General features: G+C 40.4%; 1 long non-coding RNA gene and 1 pseudogene across 1 annotated transcript in view; one reads left to right on the top strand and one right to left on the bottom strand.

Annotated features, from left to right (window-relative positions):
• Nucleotides 1–13796, bottom strand: part of LOC125156508 (uncharacterized) — a 170287-nt gene that overhangs the window by 93723 nt on the left and 62768 nt on the right. The window lies entirely within an intron of this gene.
• Nucleotides 10548–11761, top strand: LOC125156503 (60S ribosomal protein L3-like; annotated as a pseudogene).

Genomic DNA, 13796 nt, shown 5'->3' on the forward strand with positions numbered 1-13796 from the left:
GTAGCTATTTCTATGAGGTAAAGCAAAACTTCTGGTTAAAATGAAACAGGTCTGCTCACTCAGCTGTATCACTTCAAAGAGAAAAACAAATAAAACCCAGCTTCCTGTCATCTCCCAGCATTAAAGGATGACAAACTACAATTGCTTTCCATTTTGACTAGAAGCAAAACTACAGATGAATAACAGAATAGATTAAAAAGCCAAACACACTGAAGTAACCTCTTCATCAGCAAAAGTTAACTAGTTAAAAAGAGTGAAAGAGTCCTACACCAATACCTCTCTACCTCCCAAAGAAGGTAAGAAAATAAAGAGAAACTTTTTTCTAAACATAACCTAAATAAAACCTAAATTATAACCCAATACTATACCTAAGCTACTTAAATCTGCAATACTTTTCAACTATCTACAAGGGACAAAAAATAAACTACTAAAATAATAGAATCGTACAAGCTTATCCTGTTCTAAAGAGGACTTCCTCTTCCTGCTACCTGACAGAGGTTTTGACTATTAGTGACCACAATGGGGACTTTTCAGGCACTCTGAGACACGTCACCACTCTACCTGAATGTCTTCCATCCTGACTCACTGGCCACTCATTCATGTATTCACCATGTACTCATTCATTCATTCAGTGTCTATTCTCTGTCCCCAAATACTGTTAAAGGGGCCACATGGAAATATTATACACACTTTTATGGTCGTTGCTTAAAAAAATTTTTTTTTAAGTTTATTTATTTTTGAGAGAGAGACAGAGTGTGTGCAATGGTGGGGGAGGGCCAGAAAGAGGGATACAGAGGATCCAAAGCAGACTCTGTGCAGTGAGTGCACAGCCATACACAGGGCTCGAGCTCATGAACGTGAGATCATGACCTGAACCAAAATCAAGAGTCAGCCCCTGTGGTTGTTGCTTTTGGATGATGCCCACATTTGATTACTTTGTAGAGCAATAGCATGTGCTTTTTCACAACTTTCCAACCCCACCCTGACCCCTTAAGGCAAGAATAGAAGCTTTTCATGAGAAGGCAACCACGTTTTGATCCCTGTTCTTTTAGAATATAAGTTAGAGGGATGTCAAGAACAGCTGTGGAAACACTTTGATGACAATTACATTAATTAGATCACCAAAGATCCTGGGCAAGCCATACTTTCTACCCTCCGCATCCTTACCTATAGAAGAGTTGAGAGTAATTAAGGGTATTTTTTGATGTGTGGCTCACAACTACTTGGGGTGCTTTTTTTTTTTTTTATTTTTTTTTGATGTTTTATTTATTTTTGAGACAGAGAGAAAGCACAAGCTGGGGAGGGGCATTGAGAGAGGGAGACAGGAACTGAAGCAGGCTCTGCACTGACAGCAGAGATCCAAATGTGGGGCTTGAACTCAAGAGAGGTGAGATCATGACCCAAGCAGAAGTTGGGATGCTTAATGGACTGAGCCACCCAGGCACCCCTGGGGTGCTTTAAAGAAAAATAAAGTACATTCCTAGACTCTACTCCCAGAGTAGAGCACCCCAAAGAGAGTCTTATATGCTGCAAAGTTTGACAACCACTGAACTAATGATCTCCAAGGTCACCTCTAGTTCTAAAGGTCATGACCAGGTCTGCCATGTAGCAGAGAGACTGGCACTGAGAGGGTGAGATTTTTTATTGAGGTTGGAGACTTGGGGGTAGGGAGATAATTTTGGAAAACAGAACTTGAGAAATTATACAGTTGAGTATACATAAAAAAATTATACAGAAACAAGTGTGATATCTACCCCTCAGAAGAGTAAAAACAATATCATTTTGAAATGAATACTTCTGGTGTGTTTTGTAATGGAGAATGCTACTAAGAATAACCATTTTAAAAATGTGTGGTTGATAAATTAAGCTATAATTAGAAGGAGAATAAGAGAATAAATTCCAGATGCCTCTATTTCATGTAGCAGCACCACGACACTTAAGCAAGGGCTGTTGTACTGAAGTTGGAAATGACAAGTGTTTGCCACAGAATGGAGTAAATATTTTTGGTAGAATGCCTTTAATCATCATTCTGGTGGTGGATTATACTTCACTGGTGAGAGAAGGAAAACAAACTGAAGAATCTTAGCATTAACTGAGGAAACATAACATTTTGATTTACAGTTAACGGTGATTGTTTGGAAACTGTCATTTATTCAGCTGTTTTGAGAGCTGCTGAAATAAAAAGCATATTTCTGGGTCAGAAAAATTACAAGAAGGAAAACAGTTTAAAATCCAATAAATCCTGTCACTAAGTAAACCGACCTCTCTAGGCTGGAAGTAGCCATACACATTCGCTGGGATTTTCAGTCTCTCCCAGAAATATGATTAATTATTGAAGAAGCAGGGTTAGATGGGTTAGATGATGTCCTCAAAACAGACACAGTGAGCTTTGCCATATCAACACTTTAGGCCACGTCTATTATCTCTTTCTCTGACCTAAAAATTACTTTCGAAAATACACATGTCCTTCCAAGTTTTGATATGATGGCCCTCTAGAGGGGTCTAACCTTATTACATTTGCAAACCTGTGCATCTTTTAGAGCTCCCAGGGCATACTGACAGATGCAAAATTTATATAATTATTTTCTACTTAGAGCTCAGTGAGCACTGCATCCTCTCTGGTAGCACAACAGCTATTAACTTGTGGAATACGTTGCACGGTACTTTTGTAAATAATGTTATGCATCCCAATTCGTATTGTTGCCCAGAAAAATCATGTACAGCCCAAATTTCAACTACTTTGTCCCACTGTCTGCTTAAGAACACTATCTGCTTATAGCACCATTAAATATAAAAAAAGAGTACAGGTCTCATTTCAATCTTCAAAAAAACTTTTTTTTCAGTTTATTTTTGAGAGAGAGAGCCAGCGCGTGAGCGGAGGAGGGGCGGAGAGAGGGAGACACAGAATCTCAAGCAGGCTCCAGACTCTGAGTTGCCAGCACAGAGCCGGACACGGGGCTTGAACTCACGAGACTGTGACCTGAGCTGAAGTCCAACGCTTAACTGAGCCATCTAGACGCCCCACGGGTCTCATTTCAATCTTTTACAACGGATCTTTAGGTAACCCCCTCACCATCTCCCCTTTGCGTAAGTCATTCTACATTTCCGTTGCCTCCTCGATCCATGCCCTCTTTGGATCAGCCCTCAACCAGTTGAAAAAAAAGAAAAAAGAAAAAAACACTATCTACAGCACTAGAAGGGTGCCTGGTATTCCACAGGAACTCAGCAATGCCTCTCCAATAAATAAATGGGTTATACTACTTATCACATTGCTATAATAATTTGTCTCACCTGCCTCTCTTGGTGAGAGCTGTTCTATTCATAGTTATATGACTAGCACTTAGTATGATGCCTGTACATAGTAGGCAGTTAATAAAATATCAGTTGAATGAATGAGCTGCAGTCAGCAAATCAGAAGAGCTGTATCTTTTTACTGAGCTCATGTAGGCATCTCTGACTCATTCACTTTAAAGCCCTCAGTTCCCCTGCCTAGGAGTGTAGACCCACGGGTCATATAGGTATGTTATTGTCAATAAAAATGGATTTCTCCCACTGGAAACCTAAGTTGGTTCAAGTTTGGTTTCTCTCTCTCAGTCTTCAAACGTTTTGAGAGTGACATTAAATTATAGGTTAGTCTTTGTCCAAAAAGGAGTGGGTGGAGAATATGCCATAAAAAGAGTATCACAGGAGAAGGAAGACAAGCGGAACTAAGATCTAATATTCGCACTATGAGCCTAACTGTACTACTATAACTCCATGAGGCAATATAATCATGCTCATTTTCACAGATCAGAAAAATAATGTTCAATTGGCTGGGAAATCTGATGAAGACAGGTTAGCCATTAAATCTCATACTTTTGCTACTATAGCATACAATGTAGGCACAAAAGATGCTTTCTTACTTCAGTATTCTCTTTTGTGTTGTACTTCTTCCACTTATAATTATTTATTATCCAACCAAATTAGTTAACATTTACCCAGAGCCTACTATGAGCCAGATACTAAAGCTCATTGCTTTAGATATATATTATCTTTGAAAAATCGTATGAGCTTTGTACTGTCCCCATGCCATTGATATCAAAACTGAGTCTTAGACTTACTTTGAATATAGTTCATAAGCAGTAAGCAACAGAACAAGAATTCAAACCCTGATTTGTATGAATATAACCCCTGGTCTTCCCACTTTACCACGGTGAGCATTGCATTTTTGTTAAAATAAATAAGGGTGAAACTTCAGATAACCCACCCAGAATTGTCTCTGAATCTTGCCATTGCCTTGGAAGGGAAGGAAAAGTTCTGGTAAGGGAAAAACATTCCAGCGCATCAGCCGGTACCTTTGACCTCTTCAGTGTACAAACCATGTCATAGTAATAAGCCCTCAGCCTTTAGGGCAGAAAAAGGATGAATGGAGTGGAGAAGTTTTGTGCAAGTCACTTTATATAGAATAAATAGGAAAGTGAGTTTAAGTCGCCAGATAACAGATATGTGATGATGCAAAGTACTTCATGACAGGTAAATATTAGTTCTGAACAATAACTGAAAAACACAAGGATGATCCTCAAAATGATATCACCATAACTTGCAAAATATATAATAAAATATTGACCATCCTTGCAGAATACACCTAATAAGCTTTGAACTCTTTAGTAAGTTTAATATAAATAAGGAAGTAGCATTTCTGTATGCTAAACCACCTCTTTTCAAAAGCATTTGGAATTGATAAAATTAGTTTAAAAGCATTTTGAAATTGATAAAATTTTTCAAATTGTTTCATGACTTCTACCTTTACAGAGACTATCTGAAGCTTCACTTTTAATCCAAATCAGTTTTCAGCAAGGTATGAATTTCAAATTAAAATTTTGACCCTTTTTCATCTAAAGGCATTTTTTCCCCATGTGACCTCATGGCCATTAGAATCAAGAGTAATCTAAGTATCATACTGTTCCTGATTAGCAACTTTGTATCATGTACATTCCAGAACTTCCTTAAGAGTTTCTTTCAGATTCTAAGAAACAGCAACAGCAACTGCGTTACACTAAAATGCTACTTCTCACATGCCCTTCAAAAATACTTCTGTGCCTCTGCATGTTATGCTGATAGAATTGGCAATCATAAAGTCCCACTGCAATAATATGAAAATTGCTCAAGTAATCATCAGTCTATGCCCAAGAGCTAAGCTATTCAGGCTGCTTTCCCATAATGTATAAGAATGGAATTCTACTTTTCTTAAGATAATTTTTTTAATTTATATATATTTTTAAAAGTTTATTTATTTTGAGAGTGAGAGAGCACATGTGCATGTGCATGCATGCAAATGAGGAAGAGGCAGAGAGAGAGGGAGAGAGAGAGAATCCCAAGCAGGCTCTGGGCTGTCAGCACAGAGCCTGACACGGGGCTCGATCCCACAAACCGCAAGTTCATGACCTGAGTGTAAATCAAGAGCTGGACACTCAACCAAGTGAGCGACTCAGGTGCCCCAAAATTTATGTAATATTTTAAAAACAATTTCTTTGATTCTGGAAACTATTAAATGCACTAAGAATAACAATAAACTTTTAAAAACATATTTTCCAAATCTGATGCACAGTCTGACTGACAAAAAGGAGTGTAATTACAGATATCTTTTTTAATGTTTATTTATTTTGAGAGAGAGAGGGAGAGAGAGAGCATGAGTGGGGGAGGGGCAGAGAGACAGGGAGACACAGAATAAGAAGCAGGCTCCCGGCTCTGAGCTGTCAGTACAGAGCCTGACTTGGGGCTTGAAGCAAGAACCATGAGATCATGACCTGAGCCGAAGTCATACACTCAACCAACTGAGCTACCCAGGCGCCCCAAAAGGAGTGTAATTAAAGGATAACAAGGTAGAATTTTTGAAATTGGGACTGTTCTGAAAAATCTTGGGACTTAAAAGTGACCATGACAATCGTATAACATTTTTCACTTTTCATTATCCTTTAAACAAGTAGTCTGCAATTCCTCAATGTTAGCAATGCAGTGCTCTGAATTTAAAATGATAGTAGTAAATCATCAGAATCTGTTCTTTATGTCTGAAAAAGAATTAAGTCATGCAGAAAACGCCTTATGGTGTCTTTGAGTGCTCATGCATCAGTACACTCTATTGCTCTGAAAAACTTCCTGGAGAAGACGCAGAGGCAGATTCATATTTGCTTCTTAGGAGAGTCATCATATGCGTCCTCTACTTTCAAGTTTATTTCCATTTGCTCAATCAGTGATTCTGCTTCATTCATAAGAATCTTAGAGTTAGGAAATCAGAAAAGATGAATCTATAAGCTGTTTGCTGCCACTTACTGGATAACCACTCTTCTTGCCTAAATAAATGGAGAGGAATTTTTAACTATTTCCTGACAGTCATATTTATGAATGTTCAAATTTCTACAAGGGTCAGAAAAATGTCTGGGACAAAATTGATAAGAAAATTAATTTTCAAATCAGTTATATGTCTTCTTGATAAAATACATACTCCCTCCTGGTATCTAGTTTATTTTTTGCCCAGGAGAAGAAAAGGAGAGTTTGTATCTAAAGGAGAAGATCTAGGAAAGAGACAAAGGGTAGAATACCCTACAGAATAAGGAGCGAAGAAGAACATTAGCAGTTAATTATAACTCCGAGTGTTCCGACAGCACAAAGCTACAAAATGGGAAGCTCTTCTCAGAATGAGTATCGTCTGTTGCCTCCACCACCCATGTTTGTACAGTTTATTTGCTTTGGTACAGAATATTCCAGTCGCATGGTCACGTCATTTACCGCAGGTCAGCTCCCCCACTTATGCAGTCCCCAAAATGTATGAAAAAGAAGCCTTTGACCACTGTCACAAACAGGTGTCTAATCTTTCTACTACTACATTTTTTTGCTCTTGGTTTTGCCTCAGCTGTTACTGAGGTCTGCATACTTAAAGCTAGGAACATCAGCTCATCCAAATATCCTACTTGGGGGTGGGGAGTGATTTTGGCTTATGAGGTAATTGTAGTCTTTTGTGGACATCTGTGTAAATTTAGTCAGAATGCCTACAGTTCTCATCCCCAAAAAAGTTTTATCAAAAAATGTTATCAGAAAAAAAAATTGAGTTAAATTAGCCCTGCATGACAGAATGTTATATATCTGAGCTGGAATCACCTTTAAAGGCAACTCATAATTCTTAGATAATGGAGTAGTTTCTTCTCCAAGAAGTTAGTAGTTTCTTTCTTTCATACAGGCAGATGTTTTTGAAGTGAAGGACAATGCTGATATTGATGATAAGTAACAACATGGAGCTCTTTGCATGTGCTAATAAGCATCTTGCATAGACCATTGCATTTACTCTGTACAACACCATGAGTAGGTAGAAGAATACGATTTGACAGATAAAGAAACTGATACTCCAAAAGGCAGAGCAACTTTCACAGGGTGCACAGCTATGTAAGTGCAGAGATGGGACGGTTACTGATGTTGACAACAGAGCACACCTCTTAACCACTATGCTTTCTTACATCCCCAATTAATTTAGGTAAGTATTAATATTCTTGGCATAATAATTTTCTGGCTACCATTTGTCGATATTACAATTAATGAAATATATTAGCTTGTATATTTTTTAAGGTATGTACATAATAAGCATCTATATCTCTAAACCAGATACATTTGGGGGGATTATGACTCTCACTGGGCTACCTCTACTCTCGTCTCTCTCCTCACACTCAGTCTATCCCAAGCAGACTTTGTGCTGACCCTCAAGGGTGCTCCTCATTCTGCGTCCCCGTGGCAGCAAAGGCAATGTCTCTACTAGAGAAAGAGAAGAAAAATTGTTGGATAGATCTGGTACATTTCACAGTGGGGACTGGCATGACCTGCCAGCAATTTGGATGTGGATGTTCTGGAAAGGAAGGAATAAAGGCTATCTCCAGGTTCTTGGCCAAAAGTCCTAAGTGGGCTATTTTATGAAAAGGGAAGCTTGGGTAAAGAGCAGGCTTAGACTCCAAAAACTTTTTTTTGAACATGTTAAGTTTGAGGTGTTTATGAAACACTGAAGTGGAAGAGTCAAGGAGGCAATTGGTTTGGGACGTGTAATCAAAAGACAGGTCTGGGTCAGAAATTAAGAGTGGGGATGTGTATTCACAGAGATAGCACATGTAAACACCTCCAGCAGTCTTCTCCTGACTTCCAGTCTGGGTTGGAACCTCCCTGTGTCCAGCATTGCACTCTGAACTTCCCCCTCTACTGTGAGGATGATTTCCTCCTTTACTGACACCATCCCACAGCCAGAAAGTGTCCCCCATTCAACAGTGAGCTAGTTTCATGGGGCCAGTGACTGGTCTCCCAATCTGGTTCTGTGAATGCTATTCACCCAAAAAGAAAGTGGGTATCCAACATTAGCCCACATTCAAGGCAAGAAAAATAAGCTACACCCCTTGAAGGGAGGAGTTTTAAAGAATCTGTGGACGTGTCTTTAAAACCACTGCACTTGACAAAATATTCTTATGCTTTCGTTGGTTTTGAGTTTACACAAGCAATCTCTGAGTGAGTTAAACACTGAAATTTCACTCTCAATTTTTGAGATGACTAGTTATGAACGAAATTCTTAACTCTTCTCAAATTTGACCGCAGGGTTATCTTTGCTTTGAGACCAAACTTGGAATTACAAAAAACTTTATGACTTACAGAATTGTTCTTACTTCTAAACAAGTATACATGAAAGAATACTCAAGATTGATTAATTTCATTATTAGTTTACATTGATAATCAGAATAATACTACCTTTCTGCCACCAGACTTCTAGGAGAAGACAAAAAAGTTTAAAAAAAAAAAAAAAGAATGCTTGCCAACTTTGCAAATGCTGAGTTTTAATTGCTAATTTACTTTTGTTAATTTACAATGGGCAGTAAAATGGTTAAGTGCTGTTCTTATCAATATCTGCTCTTTCAAGAAAGTTTGCTGAGAAGTGGAAATACTACCGCTAGTCATGAGGTTTTTGTTTGCTCAAGGATTAGTAAGGCAAAGAGAGCCAAAGGCCAGCTCTAGAACCTGTGTGATGTTATATGTTATCCTAATATATCATTGAATGAAGGCTCTGCTAAATCTTTTAAAAAGAAGTTGGTACAAGTCTCTTTTTTTTTTTTTAATTTTCTTAATGTTTATTTTTGAGAGAGAGACAGAGTGCTAGTGGGGGAGGGACAGAGAGAGAAGACACAGAATGCAGAGCAGGCTCCAGGCTCTGAGCTTTCAGTACAGAGCTGGACATGGAGCTCAAACCCATGAACCGTGAGATCACGACCTGAATCGAAGTCAGATGCTGAACCTACTGAGCCACCCAGGGGCCCCTAGAAGTCCCTTATTTAACTTCGTTCTTAAGAAACTATTTTACAATGTCATAAAATCATTTTTTTAAATATTTTTATCAAGTCATTTTTGCCAAAGTACCAATGGAAATACAAGATCATCATTTACATGCTATAAATCAGGTGTTAACTTCCTGTTTTCTTCTGAAAAGAATCATTAAATTTTTTTGCACTCCATTTTCTCTGCCATCATTGAATTTTCCTATATTCAACTACTATTAGTATTTCCTGCTATTTCAGACCTGACCTGAGCTTTTCTCTTCACTAGGTAAAGTGCCAGATTACAGAATACTGTCATGTAGATATATTTTCACTGGTTTAAAAAATGTACTCTGTGAGAGCAGCAAAAAAGAGTAATTCCAGACCCTCATCTGCTTTTGTGTTGAGGGTCCCTGGACCTCTTCCCATTAGATGAGCATTTGCTTCCTGCTGGAATACCTAAAGAGGTGGGAAGTTGGTGCCTCACATGGCAGCCAGTTCCATTTTGGGACACCCATAATAATTTTATATAGAACATTTATTTTTAAATAGACCGATCTACATCCCCCATTATTATTATTATTATTATTATTATTATTATTATTATTTTGAAGGGGACAGAAGGGCAGAGAGAGAGGGAGAGAGAGAGAATCCCAAGCAGGCTCTGCACCGTCAGTGGGGCTCAAACCCACGAACCATGAGATCACAACCTGAGCTGAAATCGAGAGTTGGATGCTCAACCAATTGAGCCATTCTTCTGAGTAGCTGATTCTAACTGATTTCTCAGGCTGTGCTGCATGATCTCATTCCTCTTCTCTGACTCAGGTACTTCAACCACTCCACTCTTTTTCTTGTAGAACAGTGTTCTTCCAGCAGTTTCTCATGTGTTAGATTTCCTCAATCCTCTCAACCCAGCAACCTGTATCCTTCAGGCCCGCTCTTTTTCAGTAATGGACTGTCAGGAATCTGTTCCCAGCTCAGAGTTTGGTCACACAGAGCCAGATCTTTTCCTAGCCAGACTACACATAGGTCCAACCCCACGGGATACTGCCCTTATCTACACACACTGGGTGGGAGGGAGGCACTAACAGCACAGGACCCAAGGCTTGTTGTGTGGAGGGAATCGTGTGAAGCATTTAGCCCAGAAGCTGATATATAGTAAGCATTTAGTAAATATTAGCCATGTATGTAATTTAAACATCGAATCCTGCTCTATTGTCAGCATCTGGTGGTGGAATGTCTCACAGGAACTTCTCTGCTCCCAGGCATGGGTCCTTGGGCTTCCTGCCTTGGAAATGTAGCAGCCAGAACCACTGGGAAGGTGAAGAGCTTCCCCAAGGATGACTCTTCCAAGCCTGGCCACCTCCCTGCCTTCCTGGGATACAAGGCTGTCATGGCTCACATAGTATGAGAGGTCCACAGGCCAAGATCCAAGGTGAACAAAGAAGGATGTTGTGGAGGCTGTGGCCATTGTGGAGACGCCACCCACAGCGGTTGTGGGCAACATGGACTGTGTGGAGACCCCTGGAGGCCTCTGTGCCTTTAAGACCATCATTGCCATGAGCACATCAGTGATGAATGCAAAAGGTGCTTCTATAAGAACTGGCCTAAGTCTAAGAAAAAGGCCTTCACCAAGTACTGAAAGAAGTGGCAGGAAGATGATGGCAAGAAGCAGCTAGAGAAGGACTTCAACAGCAGGAAGAAGTACTGCCAAGGTGATCTGTGTCATCGCCCACACTCAGATGCACCTGCTTCCTCTACACCAGAAGGCCCGCCTTACGGAGATCCAGGTGAATGGAGGCACTGTGGCCAAGAAGGTGTCCTGGGCCCGTGAGACGCTAGAGCAGCAGATGCCTGTGAACCAAGTGTTTGGGCAGGATAAGATGATCGATGTCATTGGTATCACAAAGGGCAAAGGCTACAAAGAGGTCACCAGCCACTGGCATACCAATGAGCTACCCTGCAAAACCCACGGGAGGCTGTGTAAGGTTGCCCGTATTGGGGCATGGCATCCGACTCAAATGGCCTTCTCTGTGGCTTGGGCTGGGCAGAAAGGTTACCATCACCGCACTGAGATCAACAAGAAGATCTACAAGATTGGCCAGGGCTACCTCACGTAGGATGGCAAGCTCATCAAGAAAAATGCTTCCACCGACTATGATCTGTCTGACAAGAGCATCAACCCTCTGGGTGGCTCTGTCCACTACAGTGAAGTGACCAATGATGTCATCACGCTGAAAGGCTGTGCAGTAGGAACCAAGAAGCCAGTGCTTACTCTCCACGAGTCCTTGTTGGTGCAGACTAAATGGCGGACCTTGGAGAAGACTGACTGTAAATTCATTGACACCACCTCCAAGCTTGGCCATGGCTGATTCCAGACGGCGGAGGAAAATACAGCTTTCATAGGACCACTTAAGAAAGACCAAATTACAAAGGAAGAAAGAGCTTAACATCAGCAGCTGATTGTGCAGCTGGTGGAATCTCAATAAAAATTATTTTCCAGTGGTGGGGAGGTGAGGGATAGAATCCTCTTTTTTATCAACATACTGTGGGAAAGAACTGTCACCTCCTGCATCCTGAATACCAGAATACTCTCAATGTAGCCCAAATCCAGATTCAGCTCCCTCGTTGTACATGGCTCACTCATACTGAGATCATCAAAACTCCTGAATCTTTTATATACATGCTCCTAGCTGACCACATCTTTCTCATCTGCACTCAAACAGTTTGTTTTGCTGTTGTTATTCTTAGTGTGGTTTTCAAAAATTACTTAATTTTAATATGTTAAGCGCAACCTATGGAAATCATTTTGGATTCTGTGTACTCACTGTACTTTCCAGCTGAATGGAACTCCTGGAAACTCCAGTTGTTGTTTGCATCCCTGCTTCTGAGACTTTACAGGATACAGTGTATTCTTTGCCAAAAAGAATAGCTTCATTCCTCACAGCTCCTTGCCCGGCTGGCCTGGGAGCAGCTGCAAGTTCCCAGTTAGCTTCAGGCTTTGCATGGTGTTCTAGGCTTCCATGAATCCTCTGGTGGTTCCTCTTCCTTATGCAACCCATGTGTGTTTTCTGGTGGGGCCACTTTTCACATATTGTTTGCTCAGTAAAACTGTGGGTCATGTCAATGCCAATCAACTCTCACCCTCCAGTTTACTGTATCAGTTACCATGTCCCACCCATCAGGCCCATGGGAGGTGATGGAGTTGCTAGAGAAGATATTTATGAGGTTTATACAAACCCCCATTCCCTACCTCTAGCATTAAACTTAGACTTCCAAAACACATGCTCACTTTCTCCCTTTTGAGAGGACAAAATACTTACAAGTCAAAATTCTAGTTAATTGGGTTATCTTGGACAAATTTAGGAACTTTTCTGGACACAATAAAATGGGGGGGGGGTTGGACTGAGATTACCCCAGTTGCCTAAGGAGCAGAGAATTCTGTAATTCATCTTAGTTCTGCTTCCACTGAAAAATTAGTCTCGTGTTAGGGTCTCTCCAATCCTGTGGGATTACAGTATCAGTATTGTCCAGCTTTATTGTTTGTTCGTAGCTTTGAACCAACAATGCAAAGTGATCCATGATGATCATAATTTCCAACACAAGCCCACAGCAAAAATACCTTGGGTGTCTCAACATTTTCAATTTTCTGGGGTGAAATACTCACTTCCAAAAAGTTATTTGCATATAGAAAATTATTGCTTAAATGATATGCAATCTGAGTTCCACACTTAGACATGTATATACTTATTTACTGGAATTCCCCATTGGTTGCCCCATGAGACACCTCACACCTAACATCTTTCCACACAAAATGCCTCCTCTTCCTGAATGGTTTTGGTGAGCAGCACTACCAGAGCATTGGTTGAAGGAGTCAAACCAGATGTCTTCCCTTCCCTTCAGTCCCCCTGCTCATCCTGCCTTTGTCCCTCTACCATTTGGTCATCAAGCACTATTGAAACAAGTTACTCTATATCAGTCAAAACCACCTCCTCTTCCTCTCCTCTGCCACTGCCTGAGTTCATGCCTTTCTCTGTAACCGCCTCCATGCTCACAGTCCTCCTGTCTGTCCTCCACCATGCTATGCTGCCAATGCAGTCAATCAAAACAACAAATCTGGGGGTGCCTGGTGAGCTCAGTTGGTAGAGCATGCAACTCTTGACCTTGAGGTTGTGAGTTTGAGTAACCTTATCCTTTAATTCCAAGCTCATACACTCTTCCTTTGTGAAGCCTTCCTAAGAGACAGTCAGTCTCTGTGTCCCACTCCTTCGTTAGAGAGTAAATATCTGCTTCCTCGTCTGACCCCCTCTTTTGTTCACAGTGGAAACTGTGGGGGCCTTTTTTTTGTCTTTGTATTTGTAAGATTAGTACAGGACCTGTAACATAGTAGGGCTCAATAAAAGTCTGTTAAATAAAAGAGAAACCAAACAAGAATGCCTAGTAGGACTGACACTAAATAATTAAAATCATTAGCTCTGCTGATCA

Source organism: Prionailurus viverrinus, chromosome F2 (genome assembly GCF_022837055.1).
Source record: "Prionailurus viverrinus isolate Anna chromosome F2, UM_Priviv_1.0, whole genome shotgun sequence".
NCBI classification, from domain to species: Eukaryota; Metazoa; Chordata; class Mammalia; order Carnivora; family Felidae; genus Prionailurus; species Prionailurus viverrinus.